At 36.6% G+C, this 23,758-nt stretch overlaps 1 protein-coding gene across 4 annotated transcripts in view; it reads left to right on the plus strand.

The window, feature by feature from the left end:
• The window catches only part of FIGN (fidgetin, microtubule severing factor), a 107,121-nt gene that overhangs the window by 25,523 nt on the left and 57,840 nt on the right, over nt 1-23,758 (plus strand). The window contains exon 2 of one of the 4 annotated variants that reach the window (XM_033064958.2): nt 15,187-15,309. The exons of the other annotated variants lie outside the window; for them this stretch is intronic. The gene's annotated coding sequence lies outside the window, so the exon portion shown is untranslated. The remainder of the gene's footprint in view (nt 1-15,186; nt 15,310-23,758) is intronic. 4 annotated transcript variants of the gene reach the window in all.

Genomic DNA, 23,758 nt, shown 5'->3' on the forward strand with positions numbered 1-23,758 from the left:
CACTGTAGTTGGCGTTTGAATTCCCAGGAAGCAGAAATGGTGTCTTAATGATACGAGCCTTTTTGCCTCGCTTACACTGCTAATACTCTTATCCCTTTTCTGATATGAAATACTTTTTGCAGAAACAATATACACATTTGTAAAGAAATTATAAAAGGATTCTCCTTTTGAAGATAATGAGTTCTCTTCAGGAACTGCAGGTTACGTGAAACACAAATGAGCTCTAAGTGGAGGGATTTAAAGTCCTGCTACAGCATTTAATTTCTTGAGGAAAGGAGTTCAGTTCAAGGTTAGCCTGTTATTGTGGCACTAGCAACTACTTCTCTCATTCCTGTTCTTCTGCCAGCAGTGCTGCACAAAAGGCAGTCATTTTTATTTAATACATAGGGAGGTATTAATCACTGCAGTGTTTTGTCGCAAAAATTTGTCTGATCAAATTCATTGTTTCACCACTCATGACAATAATAGGTGTTTAATTACTCAATAAGAGCAGTTTATAGATTCCATTTTTCCTGTTTGCTGGACAAATGGTATTGATTTTGTACTTTGATGCAACATGAAACTGTATTAAACACAATTAGAATTCTAAAGCTCGTAATGTGTATCAGTTATGGTAACTGAGCTCCTTGCTAAAGAAACTGCATCTTCCAAATTTTCACTACATTTAAATTCCCAAGAGGAGAAAAGATTTTTAAGGACATTCCTTTTATTGCATGAGCTCTTGATGTCTTTTCTCTTGTTTTTCGCTTATATTTATGCTTGCAACAACTTTACATATTCAAGGCAAATGGTTTATGTAATATTTTTTCAGTTAATAGTCCCTTTATGGTGGTAATAAGTTGTACAGAGTCCGACCTACTCAACAATTTTACCCTTGTCTCATCCTACCTTCATGCTGTACTTGTGAACAATATACCTTTTGTGAAATATAAAAATTATGTACCCCAAGCTTGAATTTGGACAGTAAAATTTAGGAGGCTGGAAAGACAGAAGTCTTTTATTATTTTTCCTAGAGTTCTCAGTTTCTCTGAAAAGGTGTCTATTAAGCCACATACAGATTTTTCTTTTACTTTCTTTTATTTTTAGTGATGGTTATTATACTGTCATTTATGACATGTTTTTGATATATCAACACCTGGATAGACTTGAGTTTTTTCTTTGGGTAGAATTTTAGTGGATTTACAAAAGTTGCATTGCCAAAATGATTATTGCTTGCCTTGTGGTCAGTACATTTTTAATTGCAATTCTTTTCTACTACTGGTGCTTGTGTAACAATTTTCAGTTGGGAGTATTTAATGTTTTCATATTTTGTTTACTTTTATTTCTAAAGAGTCAGAGTTAAACAACATGAATTGTAGGTGAGTGTGCTCAAGTATCTATATCCAATTGAAAAAAAGAATGATTTCTGTCAATATGCATTCCATTTTGCAATCTAGCTGAAGTAACCAAATCTTATGATATTTGTTGTTTGTTGGCTTCAAGCTTCTAGGTAAATAAGTTAGATAACATCCTTAGTGTACAATTCCTGGTTTTTCTTCTTTAATTTTATTTCTAGGTTCTGCTTATAGCCTATATTTTACCTCATTTCGCTTGGGTTGAATATTTCTTAAAAATACAGACAGAATTTGTGAAAAAGGTTCCATGATTGAAAAATATTTTTGAAGAAAGCATGTTATGGATACTAATATCTGTGCTAAATTTTTCCTGCCTCTAAATGCTTTCAAAGTAGAGGAAGAAAATGCATTTATTTGAAATACTCATTGAGTTGCATATGAAGGTGTGGTGTGTGCTTGTTGGGGAGCATGGTTAGTATCAAGAAACATCCATTGTTTAATCATCAGTTTTAAAAGGAAGGCATACTTTGTTCTCTTCTTTGGGGATCTGTTCATATTGCAGTTTCACAAAATGTGTATTAACATACCTATATGCATGATTGTGTTATAATTGTTTCACATCTTTTACAGAAAAACTCCAGCTCGTTATTTAAGCTTACCTTACGAGCTTCAGTGGGACTGCTCACGCTTAAACTTAAGGACATGCTTAAGTGCTTTGCTGAGTCAAACTTTATACTGGGTGGTCCTTCTTGTTTTTCCTTTCAGACAAATTATTTATTTCCTATGTGTTCTAAATAACTTGGGTACCAATGGCTCATTCAATTGTTTGTGTTTTAGGCAGTGATTTAGGTGTTCTGCTTTATGAAAATCAATACAAATTTCAATTACAGAAACAGCAGGTGAGACATTAAAATTAAGAGGATGTAGGATGCACATTTTAATCTGTGGTGATGTCTTGGCTATCCAGATGTTATGGGAAAATTAAATAAATCTAAGTGGGATTCTGAATAATTGAATATATTGTTCTTATTTATTTGGATTACTGTAGCACTTAGAGGTCTCAACCAAGATGGTGACCTTGTTGTGCTGGTATTGTAAAAACATGTAGTGAGAGACTGTTCTGCGTCAGAGGGGTTACATTCTAAATAGCTGAGACGCACAAAGGTTAATAGGGACACAAAGAGGCGCTGAAATGTGAAGAGACTTGCCCAAGGTCATATAGCAGGTCAGTAGCAGAGCCGTGAGTTAAGCCTACATCTCTGGACTCCTATGCACTAGATTGCTTCTCCAATGATTAAACTATCTGCCTTTAATAGCTATTGAGGGAAGTAATTGTCTTTGATTTAGCAGGGAATTTTGGACAGTGATATTTGTCTGCGTTTCTACTTGGTTTTAGCATGTCATAGAAAATCTAGAGCTATAGTTCAATAATATGGGAAAGGACATTAAAAGCATGATTCTTATTTTGCCTCACTTATTGCAAATTTTGCAGGTACTTCCAGAGGTGGATGCTGTTTCACGGAGTACTAGCTACAACTGCTGGTGTTCGTTGCTGACTTACACACCTATTTTTGCTTTATGTAAAATCAGATGTAGGGCTAGCTAGCTGCTTTGATTGGCTCTCAGGGAATAAAGTTTTAATTACTTTGAACCAAGCTGTCCTGAAGCCTGTATCCTCCTTATGACAGTTCAGTTCAGAAGCTATACTGCTTCATTTCAGTAACTTTATTACCATTTGGCTCAGAGATTGCTATTTCGCCTTGGCCACAGATTTCATCAGTTGCCCGGTTCACCTTTGTCCACACTATACTTGTGAAATGACCTGCTCCTTTAGTGCTTGTCAATAGTAAATTGCTGCATCCTTAGTGTCCAGGTTGAAGCACAGTAAAGAACACAACTCTTCATTAAATTACTGGATTTTACACTAAATTTTTTTGGATTAAACCTGAATTTGAAAAGTCTTAATTACCACTTAATACCAAGTAATTAAAGCACTGGCCAGGGTCAACTATATAAAGCACATCAGTTTGAACTGCCACCTGATTAATAGGCTTGGTGGTATAAAAAGTTCAGCACAAAAGCATGCTCTGCCAGGGTCACTGCTTTAACAGCTGTAGAAAGTGCAGTTTTTACTGTAATTCATGTCTAACAATTGGATCAAAATAATAATTTGTGAGGTGTTCATGGTTGACTTCTCCAGTGTGACGTCAGGTGAATTATTTGAATTTGACACCAGTTAAATTGCTTTTGTAGGATATATTGATGAGCAAACTGGTTTGGCTCAGATCTTTCCTTAATTTAATTTACATTTCTTCAAAATGAACAATCAAGTAGAGTTTTTTTTTTCCCCAAACTTGTCTTTGAGATCAGAGTTAAGTTCAGGGAAGGTAGTATCAGAGTGCATCAGTTCTGTGTCTATATTTTCATCTGTTTGCATACAACCATTGATTTATTGTAGCTCAGGTGCTGTCTGCACTTTGGCTTGTGTTTGCCTGGGAGTGTGTCCACAGACTAATACCGAATAGCTGGCTTAATAACTGTATTTTTATATCCCTGTACATACATCTATATCTATGTATATATACACATATATATACCTCCCAATGTTGCATTCTGTAATAAAAGCTTTTCCTGTGCCATGCTTAGCCCCAGAGGCTCTAGTCTGCAGGATCATTTGAAAATTGTGCTGTGTTCACATTTAGTATGGTGGTGTTTTGTTTTGTTTTTTAAACTCTTAACAGTTTATTGATGGGGCCTGAACAAACTGCTGCACCTTCAGAGGACTCAATTAGCTTTTGCCAGGCTCAGTGTGTGTGCAGCAGGCAGCCCATGCATTAGCAATTGCAGGATGGGAGCTATAATGATTTTCACCTACTGACGGCTCTGTGAGCATTAATTTTGACAACACCCTACAAAGTAGGTAAGCGTGGTTATCCCCACTTTATTACTGAGCTCACCAGAGGAAGGATTAAAGCCTCGATCACACTGATAAGCGTGCATGTACTTAGCTCTAAAACAGTAGACAGACCTATGTATTTAACTGGAAGAGCCCTTTCCAGCAAAGTTAAGGAAATATGTTTTGAGCTAATTTTGTGAGTCAGAAGATTTCCATGTTCAGTGCCATGTTTTGGGTCTGGGATACTTGATTCTAGCTTAGTTGTTCATACTTAAGCACATCGCTTTCAAATAAACTTCCAATTCTTGTTTTTATTAAGCACTACAATGACTACTTAGGATACAGTAGCAAAATTCTTAGCTCTCATATTTCCAGTGAAGGTTGATGGCAGTCATGTGTGTTTTTGCTGTAAATTCGCTTCAGTTTTGATGTTGGCATGGATGTTTTACTTTGCTTTTTTTTGTTACTGTTTTTGAATGCCAATTTTGTATTGAACTGTGTTCTGTATAGTTACAACACACAAGGTCCTTAGCTGAGATTCAGGTCTCTGTATTGGATGCCCCACTTCTCTGTAAGAGCATGTGGGAATAGGATGCAGTTAAATCCAAAAGAGGTGAAGTCAGGAGAAACATTCTCCTGCCTTTTTTGAAAACAATGGCTGTGGCAGCTCACCCAGCCTTGAGAGGGACCAATGTGCTCTTCCTCCTGCCTGGCTGGAGGTGAATCCCCCACTGCTCTAGGCAAGCCAAAATTCCCTTGAGAGCAATTCTTGGGCTCCAGTACCCTCTTGAGCACACACTGCTGGCTCTGGGGGCTGCCTTCAGGTTTTGCAGGGAGCTGGGATTCATTTCATTCCATCCTCTGTCCTGAGCTGCAGGAATTGGTTTGTGTCCAGCTCTACAAATGGAGCACTACATGGGCAGCTCAGGACCATATTGCACATGGTGCCGTATGGGGCTGGCACAGTTGCTGCTGAGCTCCTGTTCCTTTCTTTCCGGATGCGCATAAAGCTATCCTTTAATTTGTCGGTTGTGGAGAGCACATTTTAAATAACAAATGGGAAATCCAACTTCCTTTCTGTCTCTTTTTTTTTTTTTCTTTTTTTCAGAATTTGCTCATGATCTGTTGCTGTTAAGGATAAACGCCCCTGCTAGATGGGAATAAAAACACTGATGCATGTTCACAGGCTCTGAGATAGTGTTCAAAGCAGTTACAGGTTATTTTGTTAACCATATGCCTTTCAGTTGTACTCTTGAAACAGGACCAGTGCAGCAATAAATTGAAACTTCAACATTCACAGTATTTCAGGTTCTGATAAACAGACACAGCAAGCCTAGCTATTTTTTAATATTCCTACTATGATGAAATAAGTTTAGCTGAATGATTCTGGAGAGATGAACAATTTTGGCATACTGAGCAAGGAAAAGGGAACTGTGTGATGCTAAGTGATTCACTGATTAAACTATAGAAATTATGCCTCAGGCTGTGCTGTAGTTGGACTTTGCTATAAAACTATGTTCTTTTCATGACATAGCTAATACACACGAAGCAAAATAAAAATGTCAGTCATTCAAATTCAGGCATTCGTACACACATTTCCAAAAGTCTTGCCCTATTTTTCAAGTACTAAAATAGCTGAGAAAGTTGCTTGGGTAGTACTGTGATCTAGCAGTGACTCTTGTAGTAGTCAGATGAGCTTACAAGGTGATCTTGTAAAAGGGTTAAATTTGGAAAAGGTAGTAGGGGAAAAACGGAAAGGATTTATTAGTGTATTTGAAATTGTTTTCTGTTCAGACAGTAGAAGATTGATGACACAGCAGCAGTTTTCTTTTTTACACTGAATCTAGACTTCTCAAGCATGTTCATATTCTCTGGCAGAATCTGTTGGAAATCTGTCCACAGAGCTCCAGATTATTACAGCTGAAAAACCTAGAGAAATGAGTGTCATGATAAGAAGAACCCATTGTTTTCTAAGTCTCTTGTTCCAAGACTTAGTTTGACAAGTTCAAAACAACCCTCCTGTGAATACCTGACAAGAATCTGAAAAATTTGAGCTCAGTTTCAGTCTTCAGCTATGCTGGTTCTTTACTCTCAGATACTTAAATACTAGCCACTGGTTTGAAAGTGTTCATAGTGAGCACTTTGGTAGGAATCTATGTGTGAAAATGCTCTGTAGAGAGTCCCCCAGCTGCATGCAAACAGAACTAAATGACTACCAGCAGTGTGGGGTTTGGTTTATTATGTTCTGGAGAAGTCTCCTATGGACAGACCAACTACATGACATTTCAGCCTGCTCTGAGAATGTGAAGGCTAATAACTGGGAGGAAAAAAAAAAATATGATGAAGGTTGACACTCAATCTAAATAAATATTTGGAAGCTCTTTAAGAATTGCATCCTGTTGAATTTTTCAATGTGGAAAACTATTCCATACAAAGTAAGGTGCTGAATGCTGACATATTTCCATTGAGTGACATGAGCCCATCTCAGTTCTGGTACCTGCCTGACACAGTCTAATAAAAGAAGAAGAAAGAATTGGCTGAACAAAACAGAGTTGTTTGGTTGCGTTAAGAAATGTCACCATTTATCTAAGTAAAACTATTAAACCATAGCCTGCATCTTTTCTTTCATCTTGGTGTATGTCAAGGGTAGAAGTTCAAACCAATCCTTTTCATGTATATAATCATGGAGTGCAATTAATTACAATCTAGTTCTCTTAAAGAATCCATTAAGAAATCATACCAGATGAACAATTGCTAAAGTAGAAAATCCACTGCATTAAGCATTACAGGCTTGCTGTATAAACTTTGTATAGCATTTACCAACACTTAGAAGAACATTTAAGAGTAATTTATGTGTTGTGGCAGTATTCACAGGAATGAAAATTAGAGGAAAAACGTAACATAACTATACCAAACTAGTGTTAAGAGAGAGCATTGACTGTCACTGTGGAGCAAGGAAGGCCTTTGCATGATCTTATGACAGAATGGCTGATGTTTAATAATGGCTTACAAATTAGTAAGTGACCACACAGTACTGCAGTGTAGTTGTTTGTGTGGAAAAAATCTTTTGCCTTCTACTAAAAGAATACAAAATAATAGTAGAACACCAAACTAGTAATTTCACGATTATAAGCTGCACCATTTTGACTAAAATTTTGGTCTGAACCTGGAGTGTGGCTTACAATCAGGGTGCGGCTTATATATGGACAAAGAACGAAAAGTTGCTGTTTTAGTTTGGAGGATGGGTGGCTGCTGAGAAAGGCAGGAACTTCTCTTTGAAATGGAGAATGTAAACCCCCTCCCTCCAAATTATTATAATTTTGAAATCAAGGGACTTTCAGGCAAAAATATGGGAATTAGGAGTAACAGTTCTTTACTAGGGAAATTAAAATAGAAATACAGTACTACAAAGAAACAAACTCCAAACCTTGACAAAGTCAGAGTACAACCTGACACCCCGTCAGTCAGGGTGTTGGTAGCAGTGCCATTCAATGGTGGCTGCATCCTCCTGCAGTGACAGATGTGGCTCAGTTGGAGCAGTGCTCCTGTACAAGGTGCAGTTTCCCTCCGGAGGTCCAGTGGGGATGTGGAGAAATCCGGTTTTCCTCTGGAGTCCAGTGGAGAAAGGGGCTCCCTTAGTGTCCCAAAACCTCTGTTTTATCTTGGTAAGAAATGTTGAGCTCTTCCCCCTGGCTGGAGTAGCTTCCAATAGGGTGAAGTAATTTTATCAGTCACACAGTGTGACTTGATGGGCCATTAGCAGAAAATGACTCGCTGGAGGAAGGATGGGTTGTGAAAAGATAAAGAACAATGCCCTGCCTGGTTTCAATGGATGGCTCATCAGCAGAGTATCTCCCACAGAGATAAGGATCACTGCCCCCACCCTCAACAGATGGTGATAGAAACCTTTTATCACACTCTGCATTATAACCCAAGACAGTTACTGACACCTGGACATGCGTCTTATAATCAGGTGTGGCTTATAACTGTGAAATTACTGTAATTTATTTTCCTAGAGGGAGATAAACTAGGTCTAAATGAGTTATCTTGCATAGCGCTGCAACTGCCACAAAGCAGCCCTAGAAGGCTGCTCACTAAAGCATTGGACAGGTGATCCCATTGGCCATTGCAGGCACCCAACAGTGGGCGCATTAAGCACAGTTCTGGAGGATGTCAGTGAGATAGGAAGATATGTCTGAAATAAAAATGTACATTTACAAACAGACTGTAAGAAGAGCCATGCAAGCTTAGATTGAAGACCTGCCTGTCTGGCTCTTGGCATAGATCAGTAGTGAATGGCAGAGTGTGAAATGCCCCAAGTGTGGAACTCTGCAGGAGCTGCAGATTTTGAGGCAGGAACAGGGTGCACTCACACTGCCACAGGCTCTGCAGAACAGGCTCAGTTGGGTGTTTAGTTTCCAAAGAGATGGAACCATTTGCAGTGTGTAAAGCCATTGGATGAGAAATAGGAAAGTTTTAACTGATTGCCATAATATCTAGCCATGAAGCAGGTTTAGGGAGAGCCTTTTTTATAATTCAGGGAAGAAATGTTAGCTATTAACTGGAAATATGCTAATGGATCCAATAGGAATAAAATAAGAAAGGATTCCATAGGAATGGTTCAAACATGTAATAGGCAGTGATAATCCTTCTGTAGTTTTTTTTTTAATCACTGTCAACTTCTGGAGAAGTAATACTTTTCCACTGTCAATTTTCATAGATTGGAAGTGTCTTAAAATTGTAATTTCCAATGAATTTATGTAGACTTTTTATGGGAATGCATATACTGCTATGAGTACTCAATTAGAAAGTTTTTAAAAGGAAAAAAATTATTAAAGTAGAACCTTCCAAGACAGTCTTCATGGAATCACTCAGTGGAAAGAGTCTTACTTATGGTACCTCAAAAAATGTTCTACCAGAAGAAAATACTGTATTGAAGACAGAGATAAGAGAATGGTAGACTTTAGGGGGAAAGAAAAAGGTGTGGTGTTTTTTTTGTTTGGTTGGAGTTTTTCTTAAAAGGCTCAAAAATACAACTGGTATGACAGAAACAGGGAGAGCTACTGTATCCTGGCAATATTTTGTGAGCACTGGGAAGGGCTGAGGGATGCCGGCAAGGGTTTTGCTGTGGTTGTCCTTTGTCTGAAAGATCCTGTGGTCCTGACAGGGAGAGTGTTTGTGGCACACAGTCTGCATCTTTTGAGGGTCACCTTTGCACTGTCCTTGCTCTCTCACCTGCTCTGGGCCTTTTCCTGTCTCATGGTGGTGTGGTTGATGTTGGGGGCAGAGGCAGCAAGTGCAGTTGTGTTTGTAAGAGTGGCACCTCTGCTGAGTCGATCACTTTTGGAGAGAAAACTAGAGCAAATGTTTCACTGGAAGAAACCATCATGAGTTTAAGTTGCTCTTGTATCATTTCAGTTGCTTTTCATCATTTGTAGGATGGCTTTTTAGGAGCAATCTTGGTGTTGCTTGTACAGTAAAAGCCTCATTGAGGAAAACCATGTTTCAATAGGGTTTAAATAAGTAGATAAAAAAAGTTTCAACCTTTTGAAAGTGAGGTTTTCCCCCTAGATGAAGTGTAGCCATGTTAATAATTCCCTTTCAATATCTCTGGTGTAGAGTACTTGGGGAGGTTGACTGGTTGGAGGGGGGGTTTTGGTGTTTTGTTTTGGGTTTCGTTTATGGGTTTTCTTAGCATTTTTTTACTTGTTAGGCCAGGTCATTTAGCTAGGAAAAAGCAGTTAAGTTTTCAGCACTGCAAATCTTGCTTTTGGTCAAGTTACTTGAAATTTCTCTTCTTAAAAAGTTTTTGTGTCAACTGTGGCACTTTGCTAGTCATTAGAATGTGAAGTAATGAATTGATTAATTACTAATGACAAACAAAAAATTTTCAGTAGCACTTGAATGCATTGTAGAAACATCAAAAAATATTCCTTAATATGTTACTGTGACTTACGTTTCCAGGTATCATTAAATATTAAGAATTTACTCCATTACATCAAAATTAGGAATCACTTTGCACAACTTTTATGTTTCACTCTTCTTGTGAGTTGGTAATTGGAGTATTTAACCTTACTCTCCCTCACTTTATTAGAAAATGCTATTTATTTAACAATTAAAAAAATACTAAAGCAGATCAAGCAGTTATTTTGACAAAGAACTTGAAACATTCTTGCCTAAATTCCACAAATAAAAAAACCAGCTAAATTATCACCCTGAGCAGATTTGCACAGGGACCTCAGTCAACCTTTTTAAAGGATAATTACACTGGCATTTTAACATGGGGCAAAGGAAATGATAAAATTAGGGCATAAGAGACACTGTTCCTATTTTGAAAACACAGTAGAATAATTGGTAAGATTTTTATTGCTGTTTTGTTATACAGAAGGATTTTTTTACTTTCACATGTTTGAATATTTGAATATTTTTTTCAGGCTCTTAAGCCCTGTGTTTAGTGGCATGAATCAGGCAGAGATCTCCCAAATATATTAATAGTACATTTTCGAAGTTGTGGATGTTCGTGGGTGTTTTAACTCTGCAGCTTCAGTCACCTCTCCCCTCACTAACTCTTGTCTTCTGCCTTATATTCTTTGCAAAAGGATATTTAAAATTAATTTTAAAAATCAAAAATAAAAAAAAAAAATAGAAAAATTTTATATAATCATTCATGTTTATACTTTTTAAGGTTTCCTGTGATTAATTTAAAACTCTTCAAAATTATTTTGCCAGGAGTTGTTCCCTGCAAAATACAGGCATGAATTCATAGTTTTGTTTTGGTTTATTTTTCAGGATTTGACAGAATTTCACCTAACACTCTGTCCAAACCTGCAAGCTTCACTTAATTTCAGCCCCAAATTACATCATTCGACCCTAGGAGAAGTTTCCTCCATTTCAACAAATCGAGCCCAAGTTTGTGTGACAGTGGATAGATGAGGTGAGCTGATGAAGGTCTGGGAGGCATTGCAATCTGAGTGGCAGGTGAGGCAGCTCTCAGTGAATGGATTTGAAGGACTAAATGTGAGGGTTTAAGAAAGGAGGAATTGCCATAGTGGATTACAGCCGAAGTCCATCATGAAAATATCTCAAGTTTGTCAGTAGCTATCAGAAAACACATTAGAGAAAGGTGTATGGAAATCATGGTAGCAATCAAACACAAGCTATGTGAGAAGAATTCTATCAATTAAGTCTAGATCTGTTTCACAAAATCTGTGCTTCCTGAAGTTTATTATTGGTAATCTTAACCCCCAGCAGTTTGTGATATAATTGAACTGTACACACATCATCAGACTGCTATGAGTTTTCTTTTCCTATTTTTCCCCCAGCTGTGGATTAATGCAGTTAGACAATACATTCCCTGTGAACTATGAGTTGTCTGTCAGCAGATACTGAGAATAAGGTAAATAGCAAGGACTATTTTTAGTGTAATCAAACAGCTTAATTGAGTTTGGGATATTTGCTTTGAGTTAGTTATAGTGGCAGGAAAGAAATTGTAGGGAAGGCTGAACCTGCCTGTACTAAAATTTGCCCTCAATATGGATGCTTTTACAAGGACTGGATAGCTGCAGAGGACTCACTTACATTGTAAAAATATACATGATTCATTTCAATTGGTCTTTTAAGTTTTTAAAATCACATTTGTCCTCTTGCTGCACTGTTTTTGCCAGTGTAAAGATCATAGTTTTATTTGATTATATTTTGGTAATCTGTTAAATGAGACTGGGTCACCTTGCACCATGCAACATTTCACTTCACTGCTAAAACTTAATGCCATCTTTTTATCTTTCACTGAGTGGATGTCAGAGGACACAACATTAATATAAGACAGGCATCTCCAATATTTCATGAATGGCCTTTTTAAAAAAAACCCTCAAAAACCAAACGTAGGAAGTAAAAATTGACACTAGGCTAGTGAATTTAGTCACCTTTCTCAAATGTTGAATGGTTTTCCATTTCCCATTTCATCTTTTACAAGACCTATTCTTTGTCAGGCAATGCTATTAAAAAGCACAGGTGGTTTCCTTAGATTGAATATATTGTTTTGCTCATGGGATGGGGGGATTGAGAGATTTCCATGAAAAAGTGGTCCAAAACTGAAGGTAATATCCCAGAATAAGACCTGTAGCTTTTTAGGGGATTAGAGTTTGCTATTAAAAACTGGAAGACCTGGGTTTCGGTGCCTTTTTGTAATTTTTTTTGTTTACTTTACTTTCAGTGCCTGAAAAATTAGTCTATACTTTTCAGCTCTATAGGAATGTCAGGTAGGTTAAATCAGGACCCGATAAAGCATTCTAAGAAAGTGCATAGTACTAGTAAATTATGGAGTATTTGCCTCCTTTTTTTTTTTTTTTGGTGCATTTTTCAGATGTGCTATTTGAGAATCATGTGGCAATATATACAGATGAAAATAGCTATGTGTATATTTATACTTATTTATATTATACATCTACAGATTTATTTATGTGTATCAAAATGTTGGGCTACATACAGCTTTTTGTAGCAGTTTCTCTGCATGCTAATTTTTATATGTAGTAGAAAATACTTAATACCTGCCTGCTAAGACGTGTGAGGGTGATGTATTTTTTGCATTCTCTGATACTTAGGGGTAGGAGAACTCTTGTAAAATTCTGAATATAATGTCTAATCCTTAACTGGACTAATTGTGCCATTAGATTAAGGCATTAGAGAGAGGGATAGCTATGGTAGTGTGCAGGACTTGAGCAGAAATAATCATCTTATAGTCTGGATCATGTACTGAGAGGATACATTCATGTTTCAACTCTAAGTACACATGTCTAAAATTTGATTAAACTACTAGTGAAAATTGGTATCTAATTTATATGTAGTAGTTTGGGAAAACAAGAATGGAAGAGACCTCTAGGATCATCAATCCAGTCATCTGTTGCTGCAAATAGCATGCCATATGATTTCTTCCCTAAACTTGTTGGGTTCCATGGATTTATGGAGCTCCATGCTTAGCACTGATTATCTCCACAAAAATTATATTTTATTTGGCAAAAATCAGTGTTAATGATTTCACTAACATTAGCATGGTAGAAATTTAGCTAGATATGCTGGTTAGGTAAACAGTTTGATGGAGTTAATCATTCCTAGTTTCTAGAATAAGTGTGCAAAGAACTGTGTGCCCCCGTTTTTCCTCTCCTTGCAGTTCTGCTTTCTTTTAAGTTCAGAACAAATGCAAATCTACCCTCAGTATTGTGTCCGTTCCCTGCACCCCCCAGGAAATAGATGGTTTTAACACAGTCCTTGGTTTCTCTGTAAAATATTGGCTAAGATAGGTGGCTTTCCAGGCAGATTTTTGTGAACTAATAGGTGACCATTGCTGCAACCAGATGTCACCGTTAAAATTCCTCAGCCTTTTAGACTCAATAACTATGGGCTTTTTGTTTTGGTCATTAACATGGATTCTTTTTAATTCACATAGGCAAATGTAAAAATTTCTCACGTATGACAATATGTAGATTTGTGGCAGTCCTGAGAGGACCTTGAGTCCATAAACCAGTGGCTTTATTTCATAATGCTGCATAAATGCTGTATTTTCATCTGTGACAGATAGAGTCTTGAACCTGTATTTTTCATGTTACTTAACTGTTTCAGAACATCATGTGTGAGAGAACACATCAAAATGGAAATTGCTTCTAGAGAGGCAGCAATAAATATTGGTTGGGTATATTGCATTGTTGGGCTCCATGTGTTTCAGGATGTTCTCAATTCTCTTGCCCTAATCAACACTGTAAATACATGCTGCATTTTCTGGTCATCTATTTGCTGGATTAACAATTTGGACCTTGCAGTGTCTACCATATGTTTTGATTCTTTACTGTATATAGTCATGGTTATATAAGAGCATCCTCTAATAAAATTACTCTGAAACCTTCTGTCTTTTCCAGCTGTTCAAAGGGCACATCATGTAAATTCTGTGCATTACATGCATAGTTCGCTTGTAGGTACTTGAATATAGTTCACTTTAGGTAGTTAAACTGAGAAATGTCTTTACATTCATGTGAAAGTCTGAATCCCTGTGACAGAAATTTGCTATATTCTCATTTAAATATTAGGATAGATTGTGTTTTGTTTTTGAAAAGGTACTTATTGTTTAATTTCCAGCAGGGTTTAAAATAGTTCATAGTGTATAATTGAAATATGTCAAGATTTGTGGTGATATATTATGTAAAAAGAAAAAAAAAACCAGGGCAAATATATCTGATTCTGACAATTTTGTGCAGGAAGTTTTGGACAAAGTTGTTGGCATATTGCTTTTATTGAACATTTCATTAAAGGATTTTGCTTAAGTTACTTCTCCCTTAAAGTCTTTATAAAAAAATGTGTCCCATTTTTTATCTACCTTCTACTGTTGAGTTAGAATAGAATCATAGTTTCCTACCTTGTCTTTCAAGTGACCATAGTGCTGTCATGGCCACGAAATTTATTTTGGTTTTGGGCCCTTTATTGTATCAGTGATACCACTGTGTTTTGTGTGGAGCCTGAGTACTCTTATGAATGACTCCTCAGCACCAGAGATAGTATATCCCAATTTCCTATAGTACTTTCCTCTCTGGATCAATATGGATTTTAATTAACATCCTAACAAAACTATAGTTATGCTCAAAGGTCACTCTCCCTGTGTATCTTGCTGGGAACTTGGTCTTCAGCAAGCTCCTATCACACCAGACACTGTCTTAGAGCCATAGAACAACAACAACTGAAATAGCTTTTCATTTGTCCTGAGGCAAAGATGCTTTTTTTGCTTTCTTTCTTCTTCTGTAGATATATACAGAAGTTTGCTAACTGGGGGGATGGAGCTGCAAATCTACTATAAATATCAAAGGTGTCTCGATAGAGATTCTTAGAAGAAATTTCCACCATACTTGGAATGCAGTAACACTGTTTCATTCAACTGCTTTTCCACATTGCATTACATTAATAATCGCCTTGCAGGTTTCTTGGCAGATGAAGAGAAAGGGAAAGTTGGATGATGATTTTGAATGAATGAGGATGAAGATGAACTGTTAGCCTTAAAGCTTGTATGAGGTAGTCGGAACACGAAGAGCTGTGAAGTAGGTCAGTACTTTTGTCTTCTTTTTACATCAGTTGTTCTGCTGAACTGCTTTTACAAATGTTTAGCTTATATTCACACATAGCACTGGTATATCTGTCTCCTCCTTGACTGTACACAATATGAGATTATTTTCAGCTGTTTTATCCCTTCTGTCATGTAGCTTTTGAAATCTCTTGCGCTAATAAGCATCTGATAGATCTCACCAGGAGTCTTGGCTTTATCTTTAGTCTTCCCTCATTCTAACAATTCTGCCTACAGTACATACTGTTCACAGGGTAGATCCACATATTGCTGTTCAGCTGCCAGGCTCTTGAGTAATAAACCCTGCATTTCAATTCTGAATGAGCGTAAATTATAATTTCAGGAGTGTTGTTCCTCTGAGAGAAGACAGAGTCCAATGCCACATAAAAACTATAGAAGAAGAGTGCACAGCAGTCTGGAAAATGAGTTTATCACTGATCAGTTGCTTTCAAAAATTGCGCCTTATCTGACAGCTCGTTCTTCAAGTAGAAGAGGTTTATAGTGTTGGGTCTTTGGTTTAGAAACTTGGACATTTGGTCCACAATGCCATTTCTTTCCAAGGTTCTGTAACAGTTCTGCTAAATAAACAAGTTATCATTCAACCCAATTTCAAGTTATAAACGACTAACCGAATAATAAATTCTATTACTTAATCCAGTTAGAGTTTGAGATGTTTTGTGCTGTTACTTAGACTTGAAGTTGAATCCAGAATTAAGCAAAACCAGAAAGCCCGTTTGCTTTTACTGCATTGTGTTTTGATGTTCAGTTGTCTAAATATTGCATTACTATTATTTGCCCTAGGTCTCATTAATCAAAGAGGTAAATTTCATGCCTCTTATCCTTTTGCTTTCTAAAACTGAAATAAGGTGCCCTATTCTTCCCACAGTTCCCAGCAATTCCAGGATTTTCACTTGCATTCTTTAAGGCTTGCAACTGTTTTCCACTATGAACACACAGACAGCATTATATAGAGTGGGAAGGAACCACCCATAAAATAAATTATAATATTAAAATCCCATTAAATAAATTATAATACATCCCAATAAATAAATTATAATGTTAATAGTGTTGTTAATTATGGTTATCTGTTAATTTCATTCTATATGTGTTTTCTGGTAGCCCTTTAAAAATTGCCACCAGTTACCTGCATTGTTTAAAGAAAGTAGTGATACTGCTGTGTTATAACATGGATTGGAATCTAACCAGGTGCCCTTTTCAGTACCTGCATTACTGTTGTCATTAAATCCATTAGTCTTGAGAATAAAACTTTTAAGTTGCTCGATTACTTAGAAATTATACTTTTGCTTAATATGTTGTCCTTTACTGGATATTACTGTCAGCAGTGCTGTATCTAGTAAAAATGCTGCATATATACCATCACAAACTTAGATGTCATTTTATTACGAGCTGCTGCCTCAGCAAAATGAGAATATTAATCTAAAAGAAGTGTGTTTTTTTTCCAAGAAACATAAACAAATCTATCCTACTTAGAGCTGCAGTGTCAATATTTTATACTGCCTGTGTTGACTTATTCATTGTCGTTTTTGGCATATGGGGTAACTCTGAAGATTCCAATTCTGGCCTTTCATTTTAGGCCAGTTCAGGGTATTTCTGGGACTTATCTGAGATATTTTTTTCAGCCCCTGAATAGTTTTCACATATAATAAATGTACATCCTGAAATACCCAGTGCTACACTGAACATTGATTCCTTGGTGATGTGGGGAGTAGGCACTCCTCTAAGTTTGTTTCATTCTGAACAAAAGCTTTAGCAATTAAATTTTGTACAGTATTCTAGAGAGTGTCTACAACTGCTGAAGCTTTTTGAGCTTTGACCTTAGCTTGCAGGTCTTCTACTGTTGAAAGGGAAAAAAAAAAAAAGAAAATATCTACCTGAGAAAGAAGGAAAGTTTGCTGAGCATTTTTAGTAAAAGACAGAGACAGCTTAAGGCCCATTTTAGCCAATTCTGGATTCCTTTCAATACTAAAAAGTTATAAAGACTTATTCAGTAGGTAATTTTCAGCTTTATTATTTCTATGTTTAGATAATTGTAGGGTCGTTAGACCACAAATACTATCGCTTACACCCCCATAGAAAATATAAAGAGTTTCTGATGCAAATACTATTAAAGAGCTATAGTACTGATTGTGTTGTCAAAGATTTTCATTAGAAACAGTTTGCTTGGCTGTAAATCACCAGTTCTTTACGTGTGTTCCCTGTTCCAGAGCTCATTCCATAGCATTAAATACCCATTGTACATCTGGTGAGCTGGTCAGTGATAGCCTCACCATAAAATCAGCTCCTCCAGTTAACTTCTTGCCTAAATTTGTTGTTTCTGCTCTCTAGAATGTAACATGTTTGCTTAGCTGTAGCTTTTGAAGGTATAGGTTCTTGCTCAGAATTTTCTGTCCATGCTCTTGTGCTTTTCACTGCACTTCTGTTCAAAATATTATCACCCAAATAAAAATCTTTGTATCTTTTATATCATCAGAGTTGTCTGTTGAAGATAGTGCCAAAAATATTATTTTATGAAGGTGTTTACTACTTCTTTGAATAATTTTTCTTTGCTAGTGGTACTAGTACCTTTTATTTCTTAGTTTCTACCATACATGCTCTGTGGACTTTTGCTGATTGTCTGCAAAATCATGCCTTTCCCCACTGCGTGTTAACCTGTGTATTTCCACATGATAGTTGTCAAAGCAGGTACAATTCCAAGATGCGTTTTTGTTAAATTTCAGCTTGCAATTTCTATACTGGTCTATGCTGCTTGTAACATTTCTAGTATTATTTTGAGTTCTTTCTAATATTAAAAGTCTACTGGCTTCTGTAGGTGACCATCCTTTCCATCAAACGATTTTTGCCTTCAATAATGTCCACTAAACTGCCCTAGTTGTCTTTTTCAATCCAAGAAAGTTCTAAATCCACTTCTCCCTTGTTTCAATTTAAACAGCTGCCATGTGTTTTTCTGTATCACACGTGTAGAGAACAGTGTTCTTCAAATGCTGGAATCATTTCATACCCACCTTCAACTGAATTTATTCAAAGCTGGTGTGTGTATCTTGTGCTCAGAGACAGTTGGTATCTAAAGCACCTGGCTACCTTTCTGTTTTACTGGCACCTTTGTCCTGCAGATGTAGAATTTCATTTGCTTATTTGTTATTTTGAGAAGTCAGAGTCTGTTAGGCACCAAATTTGCTTTATTTATTTTTGGAAGGGTGTTTTGCTTATCTTCCACTCACTCCATGACAGTGTATGCAGTGAGACTTAATCACCTGACATGAACATGAGATCTCCACTTTATTCTGTGTTATTCTCCAAAATGAGACCTCATCCCTTCTGCAGATAACCTGTTTGGAGGGACATATAAAAGACACAAGGCAGAGAGCGCAAAGGTGAATGCCATGATATTACCATTTGTCTGTAGTCTTATCACCTCCTGTAAACCAATTATCATTGTGTCAGTGACAATCCTGGAATGTGTGGGAAAGTTTTCATTAGTTTCTCTTTTCTTAATGCTAGCCCACTGCAGCAGCAGCAAAAGTAATTTTGCCTGCTTAGCTTTACTTAAAGGTATTTGCCTTATTTAGAGGATTCACCTGTCACTGATTCTAGAGACCTCAAACCAGAATTACCTGGTAAAATGTGGGCATGAAGAGCGCCCAGGTTTAGGCTGAAGCTAGATTTAATACTTCAGGGATATTATTTGCAGGAGAATTACTCTATCTTTTTTTTTGCTAATGCCTTAAAGAATCGGAAAACAAATGTGGGTGTTTTCCAAAGATATTAATACTTTGGAAAGTAAATGTTGCAATGGAGGGACATATTAGTTGTGGGGAAAAGCATCTTAATCTCTCAATGCAGTAGCTACAGCGGTTGATTCTTGTAACCTCTGAAAATTAAGGGGAAATTGTTGAAAAGAGTGTCTAGGAAGCTCTAGTATAGTTCTAAGATATTCTAGAATTTTAGATTAGTAATTTTAGAAAGAACACTTCTATTTCTCAGGTTAATAGAAAAGCAGAGAGAAAACCTAAAATATCACACAAATCTGTGATGACCTTGATAATTAGCATTTATAAATCCAAGTGCAAAGGCAGACAGTTCTGAAATGAGTGCCACTACGGCAGACTCTTCACAGGATTTATTTTAGTTCTCAAATTTTTTCTCTTTTACATTGATTGCTTCAAATGATGAGAGAAATTAGAAACATCTTTGATTTTCAGTGGTCAGGTGTTTTATCCTGCTGAGAAGAAATAGGAATGATGACAGTATTTATGTTACCATAAGTAACATAAATTACCATATGTAACTTAAATATTGTGGTACCTTACTCTGGCTCTTTACAGACTTACCCCTTCTGTAATGCTGTGATTTACCAGAACAATAATCAAACTGAAATTATTAATGTAGTTGTCTTTGGGATAATGGGAATTAGAGTAAAGGGACAAACATTTCTGTTCATTAAATAAACTTAAGACTGTCATATGTATTGTTTATGAAAATAATATTCATATGTTTCTGTAGTTCATACAACCAAAGCATCTTATAAATGGTAGTGAAATAACAAATAGCTGTTATTTCTGTAGCTGTTATTACCACTCAACAAAATACTACCAATGGAAGAGACTGAAGCAAATTTAAATACCTGCCTTCCTCTCTCAAATCTGGTGTTTATCATGCTCTTCTCTTGGTGTCATTCTTTAGGTGGCTCATTCTAGTGCCCTTTTCTAGGAATTCTGATGCTGATCTTGCATTTTAACACAAGTATTTAATAAAAAATAATTAGTCCATGTTTAAAGAAAATAACATGATATGGACTATAAAGAAAGTCTATTTACTATTACATGTTAAAGCTAGAGGCATTCTTTGTCCATGCTAGAATCAAAATGTATTATTTGAAAGGTTTGCAGAATTTGATTTTAAAATGCCATGCTTGTTTCTTGCAAAAGTCCAGTTATGTCTTGTGGAAGATGTGGTCCTCAACCATTAGATTTTTCTATCAAATGAAAGTTGAAGAAAAGTACCACAGCCAAACTAAAGAAAATATTAACCTAAGGTATTCTGCTTTGTACTGAAGCAGACTGAAATTGCTCCTATCTCAAGTGGGAAATGTCTTCAATGGATGGATAGATATTAGGAGTTAAATGGGGTGAATTTTTGAAAAAGTTGGATCTGCAGCTCTGCTTATGTCCCTAGTTTTAGACAGGTGTTCTTTGTATATGGTATGTATTCTTTTCCTAAGTGGGAATGCAATAGGAGTTCATAATTTATAAAAGTTAGTTATCATACTGTTACTGATACAAAGTTATCAGACTGGGAGTGATCCTGTTAGCACTTCGCTCCACTGTTAACAGACAAAATTTATTTTAACGAGGTTTATGTGCCTTCACCAGGGTTCTACTCAGCTTAGTTATTGCATCTTATCAATCACATAAGAATATATTTAATTTCATAGTGGTGACTTTCCACTATATATTTTTTGTTAATTATTGTTTAGCCAGACAGAGAAAATTAACAACAGTAGCTGATATGTGTGTGTATATGTGCCTGTGTTTATGTGTCACTATATACTTATATATCCACAGTAATATATTTACATACCTGTATGCACATATCTACAAGTATGTGCACACATCTGTATGTCAAAGCATCCAATGTACGAAAATCTATACAGTCCCTTATGCATGAAACCTGTTAAGTGCAATGTATTACTGGTTTAAAAAAAGCTTTGCTAGTGTTAAAACCAAAATCTACCGTCAACAGTCAGTGTCACTGGTCCTTCCCCCTTCCTCAGGAATTTAGTGCTTAATGGGATTCTTTTGGCTTTGAAATTGAAGAATTTTATTAGTTGCTAAAGCCATTCAGTAAGAGGGTATTTCAAAAAGAAACGTAAATTGCAAAATGCAGTGGGACACTTACTGAACTGTTGGTATTGTTTTGTCAAAAAATGATTTAAAATGAACTAGAAAATTGCCGAACCATCAAAGTAGGGGAAGTGGGAAAGTTAATATATTAAAGAAACACTATCATGAGAAGAAGAAGTGCCGTTTTAAAAATGATATTTTAAGAAATTCACTTATATAGAGAATAGGGCAAAATCATAATCTTTTATGAGCCCAATAAAGACTACCTAGCTACTGCCACTTGATACAATACTTTTCTTATTGAATTTAGGGAAAAAATGTACTACAAAGGACTTTTTTTGTGCAATATAGATTTAGTTAACTTTTTTAACTTAAAAATGGAAGAATGGTGAGACTTTTCTTTGGACGGACCAGTCTGGTGCACAATGCCCTGGACCAACATGTACATGCCAGTAGTGTTCATATGGGCAGGGCTGGTGGCTCTTCAGCCAGGGTCCTTAGATTTGACATGCTGCTATTGCACTGGCTTTACTGACAACCTAGGTAGTTTGGTAGGGGACTTATAGTTGTGCTTCCTTTAGAGATAGAAATATGCTTTTCCTCAGAAATATTTCATCTTCAGATAGAATTGGAGTGTCATTTTTGTTTTTGAGGCTGTGCAAGTAGCTGAACAGAAAGTTAATCCTTCCTATTGTATGTGATGTGCCTTCTTGTGACTGGTCCACTGTATAAGAAGTTCATGGGGCATTTTGGAAGACCAAGAATACAAGATGTCATTTTACTTAAGATCACTTGTTAATGTTTGCTTAGTTACCTCAGGCATGTTGCATACAGAAAAAATAGAAGAACAATTAGTATTTATACTTTGTTTTGTATTTGTGTACCTTGTGGTTCCTCTGAAAACAATCTACTGCTAGTAAGACAAGGTAAAATATTTGCATTTCCTAGTTTTTTTACTGCTTGACTCCTTTCTGCTTTAGTCTATTCTTACATGTCTTTTATTCATGGTATGTGTAAGTCACTGCAAGGATGTGGACTGTTTAATTCCTGTAACCTATTGAGCTGTAACAAAGTTATTGTAGTGTGTTGGAGATATGGGTTTTCTGCAATGTTCAAATGGAAGAGAATACTTTTTATAAGGAAACCTGCCTTTAAATGGGAAAAAAAATTTACAGGACTTCCACCTGAAATTGTAATCTAAAATGATTTCAAGCCCCACCTAGGATTGTTGTATCTGAAGCACAGTGATGAAACTCTTTGAAGTCAACTGCCTTTGCTTATTTGACAGAATTTTAGAGACAAAGTCTTGTCTGTGTTGGTAGAAAAATTTCCATTGATTTTAGTGGATTCTGAGTTTAACTCCTCTTAAACAACAACTCTCAGTCTGTGGCTGCTCAGAGCTGCTTCCTTTCCTATGTGCTGCCACTGTGTCTGTGGCTTTCCGCATTTCATGAGTCCCATGCAGCACAGAAACACATTTGCTGGCAATACCTGTACTTAGTCTGAGCTGGCCTCAAAGAGGTCAGCAGTGCTAGGAGTGGACAGACCAGATGTTTGACAGTATCGTCTGCACATCTACTGTATTGACAAAGCATCTCTCTCAAACTGTTTTAAGAGGAAATAATTACACATCAAAATATATTGCTTACATTTTTAATTGTATTTCACCTATCATTTCACCTTCAACTAGCATTAAATAACATGAAAAATCTTGCAGTCTGTGCTTGTTTATACCATGGTGGCTGTAGTTAGAAATTAGTAAGAGTACCATTGTTAAAGCACAGACTGTCTCCCCGTCAAGAAAGTCTTTGTTTCCTTTCAGAGAGCCTTGTCGTGGCTATAATACTTTGTAAGAAGTACTCCCTATGAGCCAAGTCCATCTTTTACCTACCTCTGCACCCTGCTCTCTTCTCTCCACCCCTTGGTAGAGAATATCTGAAACCAGTTGTCATCTTACTATTTCCTCCCACCTGCTCTACTTCTCTGTGCCCAGGTGCCTCACAAAAGCACTTGGAGTCTTCTCTAGGAAAGGCGAGTCCAACTGCTTTGGCAGCCTGCTGCTTTAGCAGCTGAAACCAAACTTTCTCCTTTGGCACAGACAAAACAGATCACTCATCAAAATACATTCACTATAGTAAGCATGGGAAAATGAGCCAATGGGAATGTGATATTAATACCTTGAAAAACTGCAAGTATGATTAATGCTGCATGTGCTATTTACTTTAATGTTTGACCAAGACAACACTGCTAATTTCTTTTAGTTCAATGTGAAATTTAGAGTCTAATTGTTCTAATTGGCAGAAAAAGGAAAGCTGCCAAAAATATACTATGATTTACCTCCCTTATGATTCTGTTGACATCACTGAAGTTGCACAGGATACTAATTGTTAAAGAAAGTTACTTTGGGCTTCAATTTCTTTCTGCGGGTATCTGTGTCTGATGTAAAAGCTCAAAGTTTATGATCCTCAAAGTTGATGCTGTGAAGCTGATGAGATGAAAGAAATCCGTAACTCATCTTTTGCAGCTCTGCAGTGTCACACAACTTTGGAGATGGTGGCTGAATTGATCT

This window comes from Catharus ustulatus, chromosome 7 (assembly GCF_009819885.2).
Source record: "Catharus ustulatus isolate bCatUst1 chromosome 7, bCatUst1.pri.v2, whole genome shotgun sequence".
In the NCBI taxonomy this organism is placed as follows: Eukaryota; Metazoa; Chordata; class Aves; order Passeriformes; family Turdidae; genus Catharus; species Catharus ustulatus.